The following is a 16,173-nucleotide window of genomic DNA, read 5'->3' as shown; positions in this document are numbered from 1 at the left end:
TCAATTTCCAAATTCGCTGGGGACTACTACAATTTATTAGCCTACACTGTATTTATCAATATGACTACACTACCAAATATAGGCAGAGCCCCTGAAACAAAAAATAATTATAAATGTGCATTTTGAAAAAAAAAAGGAATTACGAATGTTCAATTCAACAGAGTATCATAAGTTCAATGTGAAAGTGGTTTTTCTTTTAAAGGAACTAGTACGTTCCAAGGTGATCTAACTACCAGAATTGTTGAATCGGTCGTCGCCTTTCTATCTCGCTTAAGGGGGCTAAAAGATATTTTGACAAGGATTGGCAACCTATCAAGTACACAAGAACTTGGTCGCAAACATGCATTAAAAAGCAGTAACTCGAGCTGTTAGATCTAAAGAATCTTGTTTCATGAAACTTTGGCCTTCAATTGCTAATTTGGACAACACTGTCCCCATCTCCTGCCTTCTAATTTGGACCTGCTTCCTAGCTTCAACTCCACTCTATCTATCTATCTATCTATCTATCTATCTATCTATCGATCGATCTCGATCGTCAGAATTTTATTATTGGAGAGTGGAATACCCAGGCCCTTTCACTCATCAAGTTCATAGATTCATCCTCACCAAGTCATATATCAGTTATACACCTGTACCGCGAATATAAGTACCAATTTAGCATATCTGTAGCACCATGGCATTCCACCAAGTTATGGTTTTCAAAGTTATTTCCTCATTCAATCTAGAGGTAGTTATTTGACGTGTGCTTGTTAATGTTATCGACTTATCGTGTTTAATTTTCCTTCGATGTAGCCAAACAAATTCGACAATGAGTGTCTAGATTAAATTGAAAAACATAATTATGTCAAGCGATTTATATTCCTTTTTAATTAACTAATCCGTACATATAAGGAAAACTAGGAAATTATATCATTAAACTATTATATTGCCTTGTTTTATACCGTTCAACAACGACGCTAAAAGTCATTTTGACCGGGGCTTGACAACCTATAAAAAGTAGACAAGAAATTCTAGGGAAGAACAAGCATTATCGAAGCATTAACTCGAGCCGTTAGATCGAAGAAGAATCTTGTTCCATGTAACTCTTCCATTCAATCACTAACAAACGCTGTCCCTATCTCCTTCCCTCCTGATTTGAACCACCCCCTAGCTAGCTTCACCTCCACTCTATCTACCATTCACCAAAGTAGAGAACACAGAGCAACCCTGTGAGGCTGTAGCAATACAGAATTGGGATATCCGATTATCCATCAGCCTGATCGTTTCAGCTTATCAATCAGCTTATCAGCCACCAAACAATATTTTTCTCTCACAATAAATCAGCCGTTTCAGCTTTTCAGCCAGCTTATAAGTCCAGCCGAATAGGCCGCATGTTGTTGGAGTCGGAGCCAAGTAATAAGATGGAAGGCGCCGCAAGAGCAAGAGCATGAGCATGGCGACGTCTCTACTCATGGCTCGGAAGCATGCAGCTGGGGCGTCAATTCGGTTGCCACACACCATTGGCAAACGGGGAACAAGGAGGCGTAGTAGTCGTGATGGGTTTGAACGTAGTACGTACAGGTGCACATTTTGGTCCGGGGAGAGTTACATATGGACGATGCCAACTCTTCACCTCTCCCTAACAGCGACTGAATCGCCTTGTTTGTGCAGAGCAGGTACGTGTACGTGATGCCCCTCTCTCACACACATCACCACTATCATATTGTTTCGTGAAAAAGCGCCCCGTCACTTTCACGTCGAGATGCAGCTGGTGGTTAGCAAGTCTCATGTGGCTTCAAGAACAATTTTATTTATTTTATTTTGCTGATCTTTTTTTTTCTTGCAGCAAAGTTATATATTCCAAGGGGAAACTTGCTGGTGAGATTTGGTTGTGGACTGCCTAAAGTTAGCTGTGTTTCTTTTTTTTTCCCCTGACCCTTCTTTTTTGCTGTTGCTTTGCTCTTTCTTAAATGACTATTTTAATAAACCTAGTCATGGACATTACCTGGAATGTATGTGGGTGGAGGACCACATTATGCTGCTAGCTTGTGAAATTATCAATAAAAAAGGACCATGTGTAGTGTTCACCAGGAATTTCCTGGATCATAAGATCCAAAGTTTTTAATTACTGATGGCATTTTTAAGGGGAGGCTATAAAATTCTTTCAAGGCTTGCACTATAATAGAAAAACCTAATATTATTTAACTCCTTATGCTTTCAAGTTTTAGAATGACTAGGTCTATCATGGAACACAATTTCATAACAGGATATGGTATCCTGAATTTGACACATTTATAACTTATAAATGAGGACCATCATAGCCTGATCGACTAGGAACGTAATTATTGTTTGTCAAATTAGAGGAGGAACTTTGATTAACGATTAGCAGTCTTCAAAATAGAATAAAGAGCACGCAGGTACTAGTGCATTGGATCAGTCAGGAAAAGTTATCAGTTCTTACAAGCCCCAACAATTAAACTCACTTAGTAAGTAGTTATTCCTCTTTGCCAAGAGCAATGTGCATAAATCTTGCTAAGGAGAAGTACAAGCTACTAATTGCATCTGTACTATTTGCATGGGCTCATAAGCTAAGTAACAAGAGTACGTGACACTACTAGCTTGAAGAAAAAAATAATTCAAACCAAATACCAGTTTCACATAATTTATAGCCATAGACAACAACACAGTCTTGGGGTAATATCAAGTGCAGACCCCTTCCATTGAGTAATTCCCTTTTTTTGATACATTTATTGACGATTGAGTAATTCCCTGATTTATTAGTTGCACTCCACAATACTGCATGCTTAATTATGACATTCATTAGGCAACCATTAAATTGAACTTTGAGATAAATGGATATACATGAAAACAATTACTAATTAACATAGTACCATTACTACAAGAGTGATGGTCTTCACTAACAGTTTCTATTTTTCTCTTCCTTCGTTTTCTTGTAATTTCTTTCGACAGTTAATATATAATTAGTAGGGACAATCCCTCCTGTTTCCAAAGAAAAAGAGCAGTTTCCATTTTGAATTGTCAAATGTTTCTAGTCTTATATGTTAGCATTGTTCGCGTCACGGCCGTTTAGCCTGTTTACACGCCACACAGTGCCTAGACGTGTCCGTTTAATCATTCGTTTAGCCCATTTAATAGCCATTTAACCTGTTTAATTGGCCGTTTAGTTCAAATAAAGAGCTAAACGGTAGGTGACCGACTGTTTAGCGTTTAGCGTTTACGGTAACATTGTATGTTAGTTATCTATCACAACTGTTGGTAATATTTTTGTTCGGAATGATGTTGCCGTTGCTAGCTAGGCTGCTAGCAATATAGCCAAACTGTTCCAAATACAAAAAGGGAAAAATACTTAAAAACTATCACCCATTCAATTAAAATGCTAAGGACTACAAAAACTGTTAGCCACTCATAAAGTAACTGTCAAGAAAGATTAACGCTCTTTTTAGTGTATGAATCAACTTATTTAGATCGATCCCCTTTTGCTTATGGTTTATCAGAGTTTTTCGTTCTTTCATTTACATTGGCGCGGCACGGATTGAGCTTTATATTTTACCTTTTTGTACCAAGTAATGGAGCTTATCTTTGGAAGGGGCAAAAATACATGACTTTCCTAAAATTAAAGGCCATAAAAATTCAAGATAGCTCCATTGAATACATGTTTCTTCATTTGGGCAAATTACTGATGATTAGTCCCTAATCTTGTCTTTACATGATCAGTCTATTTTTCATGTTTGTCTTCGATACCATAAGAAGAGTTGCTCGTGTCCTATCTGTACCTTCAATACATTGCTTGGATATAAATGTTACTTGACTGTGTGCACGTGTCCACGGGAGTGAGTAGTATATACTGCCACGATTGGACGATTACATGCATGGTTGTTAAAATACAAATAGTGACCATAGTCGCATCACATCAACTTTAGAATGAAGTAAGCACTGTGTATTATCCCACTGAGGTATCCATGTCCCAGTCCTAGCTAGTAACTGCATGTCACTCATTGATTTGTGTGACCGTTCGTTCCACTATATTTATTTCTTTGAAAGCGTAACTGAAACTACTTAGGAAAAGAAACATTGCTTAAGTCAGAGCGATGGCTTCTTGTGCCAAGTCTTCATGAAAAAGAATTTAATAATTTTGTAAGAAAATAACTTGCCACACTTATTCTTGAGAAACATTGCTTCAACTTGCGTTTTTGCAAAAAAGTTTAAGAAAAGGAAAAGGAGGAAGTGTACAAACAGCATAACTCGCTGCACACACAAAGAAATCCAACACACCCTTCAAAGGTGGTACAAATGAGACCGAGTGTTAAGTCAAAGCGGTACTTCACTGTGTGCTCGAGCTTGTGCTGACAGTGAGTCAAGTTTTTCATCGACCGCACGATTCTTCTTAAAAATACGAACACGGACGTGAGTCCCATCAACTTAAAAATTCAAGCCTATTCGTCAATTAGTATTAGAGTTAATTGTATAAAATCTTTCATGAACAGGCCAACTCCCAAGGGACATGATGTTTTTTGGGCATACCCTTTCCCCTTTTATAAATATGTAATCACACCATTCATTCAATCAATGAAAAGAAACATTAGATTCATTCTTCCAGTCTCTCTTTCTACTCTCGATAAACTCTATCTTATTCTAGGGAGTGCAACTAGTGAGGCACTAAATGTCTTGATCCCAAAAATTACATGTCAGGTTTTGTTCCTGTGATGGCATTACCAAACTTAGGTTGCTGTGCATCAAGGATAACAATGTTATCCAACTGCAACATTTGAATAAAAACTGATGGCCTAGTTGACTGGCTCAATACCAGCAGCCGAGTTATTTGGATTGCATAATGTAGCTTGTTTCCTGAAAAAACAAAGCAATGCTGCAATGCATACATTATATACTTGGCGCACTATAGCTTTATCCACGAAGTCTTGACAAATGCGATAATTTTTTGTCTTTTAATTTAGGTCTTGTTTGGATCCAGGGGCTGAACTTTAGTTGGCTAAAGTTTAGGCCTTGATGATCCAAATAGTGGGGCTAAAGGTCCCAACTAAATTTTAATTCATTAGCCATCCAAACTCAGCTAATGAGGACTAATTTTAGACACGGATGGTAAAAGATCAAGAATACCCTCCTACTAAAATCTTATCATTTTTCTCCTACACCCCCTAAGGATAGAATGAACTTTTATCAATAAATGGGCTAAAAATTATCTTTGGTTCCAAACAAATAGGGCTAATTTTAGCCAACTAAAGTTTATACGTCTAAACTTTAGTCAAGACTAAACTTTAGTTTTAGTCCATCCAAATAGGCCCTTAAGCAGCTTGCAAATACACTATTTTCATTCTTTTTTCTTAGCCATTAAATGGTGATCCAATAGTTTTCCCCTCACTAGTCACCCCTACATAGCTCACATCCCACTTTCGCATTTCTTTTTGGCCCTTGGTATAATTGCACTTTCCAAAACCTATAACCATCGATAATCGTTCGGTGTGGCCCATTGCCCTAAGGTAGTGATAGAGGAAGATATGTGGGACAATACTGGAACCAAAACATCCAAAGGTGAGCAAAATTGACCTAAGTTTTAAGAAGCTTAAGTTTATTAAACATTTTTTTCCCAAAGAGAAAACCTACTAATCCACAGCCTCCACTTGGCATAATAGCCTAGAGCGTGCTGAGCAATCTTTTACTCACCTTCTCTTTGTGATACACTGTGGAGTTTAGAAAAGAAATAAAAAAGAGCAGTACATACACCGCAGCTTGCAGCTGGACACATGGAAATTTCCACACCCTTTCTTTCAAAGGTGGTATAACTAAGGAGCAAGTAAAGCATAAATGGGTGCATGTGGAGGGTAAAATGCCCAACCCAACCCAGCACAGCACACCATGTACCCACTGGCACCTGTAGCAAAGTGAACAACTGGTGGGCAGTGCAGTGCTCCTTTCTTTAAAGCATGGATGACCACTATGGGCCTGCAGCTTGGGGGTTTCATCACCAAGCAGGGGAGGAGAGGGGAGAACACAGAAGCATCTCGTATCCTATCGCTTGACAGCTGGTCAAGAGAAGTGAATAGCCACAGGAACAGCTAGTACACAACCTAGCATGCACATGACCACTAAATAATATGCCATGACCCAACATGACCCCTCCCTCACATGCATCTGATCAACAAGCAAGCAAGAAGATTGTTGCATGTTCTCTGCCCTCCCCCACTATTCAAAAGGGTTGGTTGGATGGATGGGGCGGCAAGGAATGTCAACTTTTTTTTTCCTTTTAATTCCCAGCTGAGATTAAAAGATGAAAAAGGGAATAGCTTTGCTTCCTTGCAGAAGTCACCTCCCAATGTGATTCACAACCCTACATCCCTTTGTGAAGTAGAGGTATATTGTGTAGTGCTAGCTGCTATACTTCTTTTCACTAATTTGGAACCAATTCAAAAACAACAATTGGGATAAGTGGTGATGGATTCGTTAAAAAAAAACAGTCTAAGATCAATTGGAGGCAAATGAATTCCAAGAGCAAGATGGGCCCGTATTGTAACTTGGATTTTACCGTTGAAGGTTAATGTGATCCGGCAAAGCATACTCAAGAGCTGATCTTGACTTGTTCACATGTGTAACAGGGCAGCCTTTATGAACTTGTTTGCCAGTACGCTGCACGTTTTCCTCTCATGAATACTGGTTGCAGGTGTTTCGTACACTTGCTGATCATGCTCATATCGAAAAGATCCTGCATGTTGAAGAGAAAAACTGTACTAATTAACAATCAACAGCTAGATTGCGCTACGCTGCATAGTTTCTTTTCTCTTTTTTAGACGAAATGTGCAAATTCGAGGTGACTGTATGTCCAAAGGCGATGAACAAAACCATGATGCCAAAGCACGACATAACAGTGATCAATGTGGACCTGAATTGGCCTTCCTGCTGGTGTAGAACATCAGTGGTCCATTGAAACAAACCCAGGTCGCGCATCTCTGAGACAAACAATGTGCAACAAACTATGACGGCAACCAAAGGTTCATTATGCTAGGTTTGCAGCCAGGTAGTGGTAGAAAGTGAACCTAGCTCAACTAGTTAGAGTGGAGTTGTGGTCGTGCACTCTAACCATCCAGGTTCAAGCCCCCTCTAGCTCGAATTTGGATGTCTATTTTTTCTTTTTAATGAAAAATCGCCTAGCTCCTCCTAGGTTGATTTCATTCTTTAGGTTTGCAGGTTGAGAATGGATGCGGCTGCTTCAGACGTGACCCAACTAGCTACTTAGAACAATCAAACTAATTATTGAGGGATTGATTAAAAGTATAACATTTAAATGTAATATTATATTTTTGTTGTGGTTCCACAACTTTATTCATCCGTGAGAATGTTCTCTACATTTGATTATGTTTCATCAAAGTGTTATTCATAATTTAAAGGGTCATCGACTATAATTAGTTCCAAAGGGGATCGGATCGAGCCATATGGAGAATATTCATAGCAAATCTAGGGAAAACACATTATCTATCGAGGATCCTTAACTAACATAATTAAGCTTAGAGCCATCATATCGATAGAGTTTCGGGTGCTCCCGCACCTTTCCCTGCTCCCGTGCTCCTGGACGATGTGCATCATCGGATGCACATCGGACGGTGCATCTTGGGAGGCTTAAGTTGGACTGCGGGTTATATTCCGATAAAGTATGAGGGCTAAAATGTAAAAGTGCATCTCCACAGCCCCGAGATGCACCGTCCGATGTGCATCCGACGATGCACATCGTCCGGGAGCACGCGAACCTCTCTCCCGTCATGTCTTTCCTCCACTCTGAGTTGAGTTGCATAACCAGGATTTATTTAAGAGTGGTGTATAACACATTGTTCTTAAACTTAAACTAGTGAAAGGTAGGGCACGAGTGAAATAGTTTCTCCTTTCTTTTCATGAAAAACAGTCAAAGGACACAATTTAGAAGGTCCCAATTTTGTGATAAGACCATTTTTTTGATCTGGATTTTGTTGGGCTGGCCAATGAAATAAATAATGCACAATATAAAATCATTTTTCATCGCATGCACTGTCTGCTATACAAAAATAAACTTCCATGGTCCTCGCTGGTCCTTTTTCATGGTCCACTGCACAGATCTGTGACAGTGGCCGCTGATAAAATTGTAGCCTCATAAAGCATGTTTGGTCAGCATAATTTCTTCAAAATATCATGCTCTCTCTCGTTTTCATTCTGTAGTACCTAATGTTGGACTACTCCTAATAGAAATATATGTCCGTTACACATATAAGAATTAAGTGAGCGTTGAGAATGGTCATGCTACCCATTCCACACGGTCCATAGTTTAGCAATTGAATTAATTCGAGTGAGTTATAGCGCATGAGTACGGGGTAAAAGAACTTATTATTAGTGTGATAAGTAAGGGGGCAACGTAACATATACAAGAAAGATGAAAAAAGGAGCTTAAAATGTAGAACACTGTACATTTTGTACATGGAAGATGGTTAAACGACATTCATTTGGATTCAGACCTATTTCGTCAAGGCCTGCGAAGCCCAAGTTCATCCTGGCCATCATATATAGAGTTAATTAAATAGAGGTTATTTTTTGGTAATTTTGCTAAGCAGTAATTTTGAGGTGAAACAAGAAAAATCTAGGATATGCTACCTGGCGTGGCCAGGTTAATTAAAGTTGCATGGAGCGCGCATCCAGACTGCTTAGATATTCAGGGATTAGATTAGACTGATAATACCTTATGATGAGATTGGCATGGGAATTATTTTATTTGCTGATAAATTTTATATGTTGCTGTTTCTAATAATGGTCACATGTCCTGGTGATGCATTTCTTAAGACACAAGCGCCCACTGTTCCATCTGTGTCAGTAGGTAGACGCAATTGGACGGGAGGAACGATCCGGGGGTGTCAGAAGAGTTTGGTCGGCAGACATGTGAGCACAACGTGGCCACAAAGCTTTGAAGCTGGCAGCTGATCCTCCCTAGCTTTTGCTCAAAGGAACCGATCCATGGATCATGCCAGTCTTTAAATTTTCCTGCCTTTTTTTCGCTTTCCTTGAATCACAATCCCACTTGGTTATGAATATATATTAGTTTTTTTCGTTATAGGACAATTCTGTATCGTTGAATCTGAAAACATTTCTTGCAGGTCTGGTGAAGCTGCCGACTATACTCTCAATCATTTTGTAGCCTGATGATGCTAAAAACGCATTCGGACTAGCTTTGATTAATGCATGACTCTAAATGGTTGCATATACATTCTGTCAAGTCAAATAATTGTCCCTTGTGATACATGTCCAAGGCGTCCCTTATTAGTTTTCGTCTCATCTTCATCAGTGACTTTTGTCTGCTGCAAGGAACAAATCATGACCAGATCGATTTCCTTTCACGCAAAAATATGCAGCAGCAGTTAGAAAAGAAGGCATGGATATAAAAGTGGGATGGTCTTGCAAATTTTACATCTTTTTTGGATTGCACTGAAATATCGCTCAATGTTGGATGGAAGAGGGATTGCAGAATTTTGTTTTAGTTTCAATAACATTTTCGATGTTAAGAATATCACTATCGAGATGCCTACTAGGCTACAGCCATACATTTCTTTATGTATGTATGCCGTTCTCACCAGCTAATATCTTTGATTAAGGCGTTAACCCACTAGAATGTTTAATTTCTCGGAGCTTTGGTTCCATGGTTCTATTGGAATAATTCCTTTCCCATTTTCATGGGTTTGTAGAGGTAGCTGCTTAAGCCAAATGAAAGCTTCCATGTTCAACTACATACATTGAGGCTCTTCCTCAGAATTAAATTAACCTACATTGGCGCTAATAATGTAAAAAAAGAAGTCAAATTAAAGGAAAAAAATAGGTAGGATGACAAACCAAAGTCGACACATTCTTTTTTCATCATTTATTTGATTTCTCATAACATGATATATTTTGAACTTTCAATGTGAAGTTTTCTTGATTGCGAACACATGAAGCCGGTGGTTCGGAAACTAAAGAATACTATATATTGTTCTCTTCCCTGAAGTGCAGATCTTTATATGCTTCATGGATATGCCTTAGGAATTTTTTTGCCAGCAGGCCATCTGCGTATTTGCCTCTCGTAGATGTTGCGTTTCATTAGACTTGGTGATGATGCTCTTCTCCAAAGATCTTTCATATGTATGCAAGTATGCAACCAGCCACCTGATAGATACCAAACAATATCTGTACTAAGTGCCGTTGCCCGTTGATTATGTTGTACTAGCTAGGTGTTTTTTCCTTTCTCCTTTTCAGTTGATGAGTTGAATATGTGAAGAATTGAACAATATATACAAAGACGATCAACAGAAACATGGTGCCCAAACTGGACATTGCAGTAACATGGACCTGAATTGGCCTCTTGGTGGTGCCCGCACAAGAGTGGTCAGTTGTCACGTATTGGTGAGACACATACAGCTCGTTTGGTTAGCAACGCCCACATGATGATCAGACGACGGACCATCCAAAAAAAAAAAAAGCCTAACCACTTGTTTCGATGGTGTCGCAGACCATGCATTCCCGATGCAGTTCTGTCTTTCGCAGCCAAAAAGGAAATTATTTTTCACTTGACCAGGCGATCCGATGAGAAAGTAGCCTAATCTGGCAAACCACCAAAAGCGCCGATAATGTACAATGAAATTTGATAACAACCATTGTACATTATGCTGGTTACATAAATTATCCAGCATTTCGATGTTTGAAATGGGTGGCCAAATAAGTCTTTACTCGGGCACATGGATGGCAGTCTTGTCTATGAAGTGAACGCCATTAGTGTGTCGATGTCTCGTGTTTTCTTCTTTTGAAATTCTTTTATCATTTGGATGTAATAAAATTTTCTATTTAGAAAAAAAAATAGTATGCTGGGTTTCTTGCCACATTGAAATGTATATGCTCCTTGAGATGTGCCCCAACTTGAACAATGCACTAATATTTCTGCATACAATATTTCATTTCCAATTGCGACTGAGAATGAATTTGCATTCTGTCATCTAGTACGTATATATTCATTCTGTACTAAATGGCTGTTTTAACAAAATGTTAATCGGTAAGGGATTGAACTTTTGTTTTTCAAGGGTGCAATTGACTATAATTATTTGGGAGACAAACACCTCTCCGCGAGGGATATTCTCAATGAATCTAGGAAAACAATATTTTTTCCATTGCCCTAACTGGCTCCGAGCCATCACAGGAGTTCTTCTTTTTTGAAAGACCGTCTTCGCCTTTTTTTTATTTTGCATATAGTAGCATATATAGTCACGTTTATTTAAGAGCGGTGTAGAAGACATTCCTGCTGAAAACAATTGCAAGCTAGGGCCACAAATGAAATATTCTATCCTCCTTTTGTCTCGCCAAAAAACAATCAGAGGATACACATTAGAAGGTTCCAAGACTGTGGCTGGACTTCAAGAACATTTGTTGGGCAGACAATTTAACTATGCTCAGTACGTGTGACAATGAACGATGCATATCAAATCTTCACATTGGACACTAGAAAAATGAAATTATAAATCATTTAGAAAAACGAACCCCTGCCGTATAGCAAATATATGATGTTTAGAATAAACAAATTAGTTTGTTCATTTTGAACTAATTAGCTTGTCCTAAACATCATGCATGTGGCTGGAGCTCAATTCTTTTTAAAACCATTGTCGATCATGGACTGAAAAACAGAACAAATGCATATGCAAAAACTCGAGTGTTATACATATTATGTACTCCATAGCTAGTCGGAACATTAGTAGGATACAAATATATATTAGATTCGCCAAATTGAGCTAAGTTTTAAGACCTTTCTGATAGAGAGCGCTGGACACTGCAAGGATTTCCATCTTCCCCTTATAGCTTTTTCCAAGTGGCCTACAATGACAGTATCCATTAGTATTTCATTTTCCAATTGCCAATATTTTTTAGTATGTTACTAGCTTTTCTTACTTACATTTTTTTGCAAATTACCAACAACATAATCCTTCGCAAACTTCATTGCACATAGTTTTGTGATTAGCTAACCAAATATACTAAAACCGCCGACTACTTATGAGAAGAAACTGTTGGGGAAAGTAACCCTCTTGTAGTGGGATTTAAATCCATATATCAGGATTCAACATAAATTTGAATTAAACCCTACAAAATTCCTAAAGTAAACCCCCTCCTGCTCCAAACGTGTGCGGTCCACAACAAGGCGTTGGTGGCAACTTCGTCAATCTTCGAATGTGCTTATGGGATAAGTTTGCGTGCGTGTATTCATAGTTGTGAGTGTCTAAAAAAACATACTGAAAAAAGCATTGAAAAACAGACCCATTAAATATTGAATAGTACTAAGAATAATAGAATGTATACTACAGGGGAAAATTCAGACGTCTTTTTCTGAATAGTAATGACACAGTTCTGCCGACAAAGCAGCCAAAGCTCAACGCAGCTTACCTAAATGTTAGGAAGGACGGATTAGAGCAGCTCGCCACGTACCTAAGGCTAAAACAGTGCCGACCCGTTTGGTGGAGACGAGATGAAAGGTCGTCCATGGGTGTCAGCAGACGACTTGGTCGGTAGACATGTGAGCACAGTATGGCCACAAAGCTTCGAGCAGGGACGACGATCGCCTCCTTTCCCGAAAGCTACTAGTCGATCGATCGGGGTCTTTTAGTTTTGTTGTCTTTTTCGCTTTTCTCGAGGCACATTGATCCCTCGTTAGTGTTTTTTTTTCCCTATTGCAAGCATCATGCATACGCCCACATCACCACACATGCATATCATGCGGCTCACCCACCTGCAATTGCTCCACTTTATAACCTACCTCCAAATAAACAATACCATCGAAATAAAGCACCTGTGGACGGTATAATTCGTGGCACCAGGATAGTAAAGTGATGGAGACGTGGTAGTATGACTCTGCCCACTAGCTAGGTTCCAGATTCATACTCCGATGTCCGATCCCTCCGTCTTAAAATGTAGGGATTATTTTTGGATGAATTATAAGTGTGATAGTATTTTCTTGTCCTAACTCGGTAACTCCTATGTCAAAATATTATAACTTTGATCAATTAGTTTATAGAAAAAAGATAATATTTACAATATCAAATGAGCATAATTAAATCTATTATAAAATATAAATTACAGTGTACTTTATATATGGTAGATGTTAATATTATCTATAAATTTGTTAAATTTAGAATAGTTTAACTTGTTAAATTAATCTCTTATAATTATTCTTTTCCTATCACTAAATATTTTGAAACATTTTCTAGTATTTCAAGGATTACTATATCCCTATCTCTATCTCTACCATACGCAAAAAGGAAGCGACTCATAGAATGGAAGAGGCAAATAGAGCTCTTGCGCATTTTCGTGCGGTTGTTTCTTCCAACTGTTATAGTTGTTTTGCAAAAAACTCCCTCAATTTTTTTGTAATCAACCCGCAATCCTTGGAATAGTTCTTGAAGATTTTACAAAAAGATCCCCAAACTTTACTGCAATTAACCCGAGGTCCAGCCATTGCTCCCGCCGCGCCTCCCGAAGCTCCCACCGCCGAGCCCTCGCCGTCGCCCCCCCCCCCCCCCCGAGCTCCCGCCACCGCGCCCTCGCACCCCAGAGGAGAAGGGCTGGCGCAGCGAGTAGAGGAGAAAGTGGAGAGAGGGAGGAGAACAGTCGTTGGGTGGAGGAGAAAGTGGAGAGATGGTAGAAAGGGCCGGCGGGTGGATGGGAGAGAGGGGAGGAGAAGGGGTCGGCGAGTGGGTGGATAAGGTTGGAGGGGTCGAGGAGAGAGCTGGGTGGGTGGATAACTGACCGCTGCGCCCCTCGAAGCTCTCGCCGCCGCGCCCTCGTGCCCCAGAGAAGAAGGGCCGGTGCAGCGGGTGGAGGAGAACGTGGTGAGAGGGGAGAAGGGGTCGGCGGGTGGATGGGAGAAAGGGGAGGAGAAGGCGCTGGCGGGTGGGTGGATAAGGTTGGAGGGGCCGAGGAGAGAGCCGGGTGGGTAGATAAGGTAGAGGCGGACTCAAAATTGCAGTGAATATTAATTTCGGGTCAAGCCTTTGCTCCTGTTCTTTTGTCCCACCCACACAGCGTGCCTGCCGGCGGCGGCGCAGGACGCGTGCCACTGCTCCATCACTCACGTGGACAACCCTCCCCGCGCTCACCACACACTACTGTCGCTCGCCCTGGTGGGCAGCTGCTTTCTTGAGCTGCACGTCCTACCCGCCACCTAGACCTAAGGGGTGAAGGAGAGAGGAGGGAAGGGAAAGGAAACAAGGAGCCGAGTGCCTCCTTGCAGTCAATCAAGTAGAGCCATGTGCCAGTGAGGGCATGGCGCCAGGGGCGGGCGCTACGACAGTCGACAGACAACGCAAATAGGGGAGGAGGCCGGGACCTCACACCCCCCTCTCAATGATGTCCATCCACTTTAGATCCAGAACTAAGGCCTCCACATCTAGTAATTGGGGGCTCGATTTTGCCCTTGATTGGAACGATTTGGAGTGGATTATAGAAGAGAGGTGGATGGAAATGAAAAGAAGAGGAGGACGTACTCCTGCTCATGGTGGCCAGAGGCACTGTGGCCTAGCCCTCGAAGCGGGAATGAAGCTAGGCACGGGGAGGATGAGTGCTTGCCTGGGTGATGGGGAGGACAGCAAGATGCGCAACGTCTGGGCGACGGTGAGGATGGGGCAAGATGGGGGTGGCGCCGATGGACGAAGCAGCGACTGCCTGGATGACAATGAGTAGGGGGGGAAATCGAATGAATGGATAGAGCAGAGGTTAAGCGGTGAATTTTTTTATTTCCATGTGTAGGTTCCACGTAATAAACAGATGGCATCAAACCACCCACAAATATCTTCTACTACTATACTTGTAAAAAGAGGACTGCTAGGGACAACGCATCAACATATTGTGAAACAAAGCTAACATATTAGGAACAAGCGAATAATAACGTGAGAGCAACATGGGCATTTCTGCTAGTCATTACTTATAAAATGTTTAATCCTAGAATATACGTTAGGGGCTGCCATTGGTTTTCTTTTTTCCCACTAGAGAATACACTTGTCTGCTGGCTCCAAGCTGGTATCACTTTTGGATCTAGAATTGACAGTGCAAACCGGTAGTGATAGGGCAATATTGCAACCGGTCAGAGAACAGGTGTATGAATTTCGAGAGCACAAAAAAAGCCTGGAAAATAGCAAATGAAAAGGAAAATCAAGCCAATGAGCTTGGCATGGGTGGAGTCGTTGGTGGTGAGCAAAGGATGCAAGCCAACGACGCCTCCATGTGTACAACCATCGCCGTCAATGTCATGGCTATAACTGTTGATCCATAGCTAATCTTACAATACAAAGATATACACAAATTAAAGGTATTTAGGTGCTTAATGAAATTCATCCATCCATCTATCTATCTATACCTATCATACTAATCACAGACTCTCAGGAAAATCCCATGTTAATCGGTGAAAAAGAAAAATATATAACCACCCAGATTTCTTTTAACGGTCCATATGAAAACTACCAATATGTCATAGGCAAGAGGCCCTCTTGAGGAGTCCAACGTGGGCAACTAAATAAAAAAAGGCAATCAACAACACGCTTGCATGCTTGTGAATCATACACCAAATTATGTAGTACGTACCAAGCTGTATTAGGACTCCATATATCCATGTATGTAAGGCGATAATCTAAAGTAGATATTCTCACCTAACAAAAGAATATCTTAGATGGTTCTTCTGGTACCGATGACATAGCTAAAGTCACCACCACTGTAGAGCCACTGCCGTGCCCGTTGTACCTGAAACAGCGAGGTGCTGTTCCATCAATACTCCATCTCCATCCGTTTTGCGAGTTGTATTGTGTGAACGAGGAGCCCAAAATAACGTCATGTTTAGCGTGATCATGGAAGGGCACTTTAACATCAAAGAAGGATTAGGAAAGATTGCAGTTGGCCGTTCAGTGCTGTTGCGAAGTAAATCCATCCATACTAAGGTTCAAACTCACCAATGGACAGGCTCCGATCCAGTTGAGGCATCCACACATGCATGTAGCTTCATGTGGAGGCAGAGGCGTTGTCCCAGGTAGAAAACTTTTATTGCAAGATAAAATTCTAGCTTCAGACATGCTGTTTCGAGAAGGCATCAGACTACAAATAATATAGAGAGGCACATGTTCCAACTAAACACATAGCCAAGACATCAGAAGATCT

This window comes from Setaria viridis, chromosome 2 (assembly GCF_005286985.2).
Source record: "Setaria viridis chromosome 2, Setaria_viridis_v4.0, whole genome shotgun sequence".
NCBI lineage: Eukaryota > Viridiplantae > Streptophyta > Magnoliopsida > Poales > Poaceae > Setaria > Setaria viridis.
Note: the sequence above shows the minus strand (reverse complement) of the source record.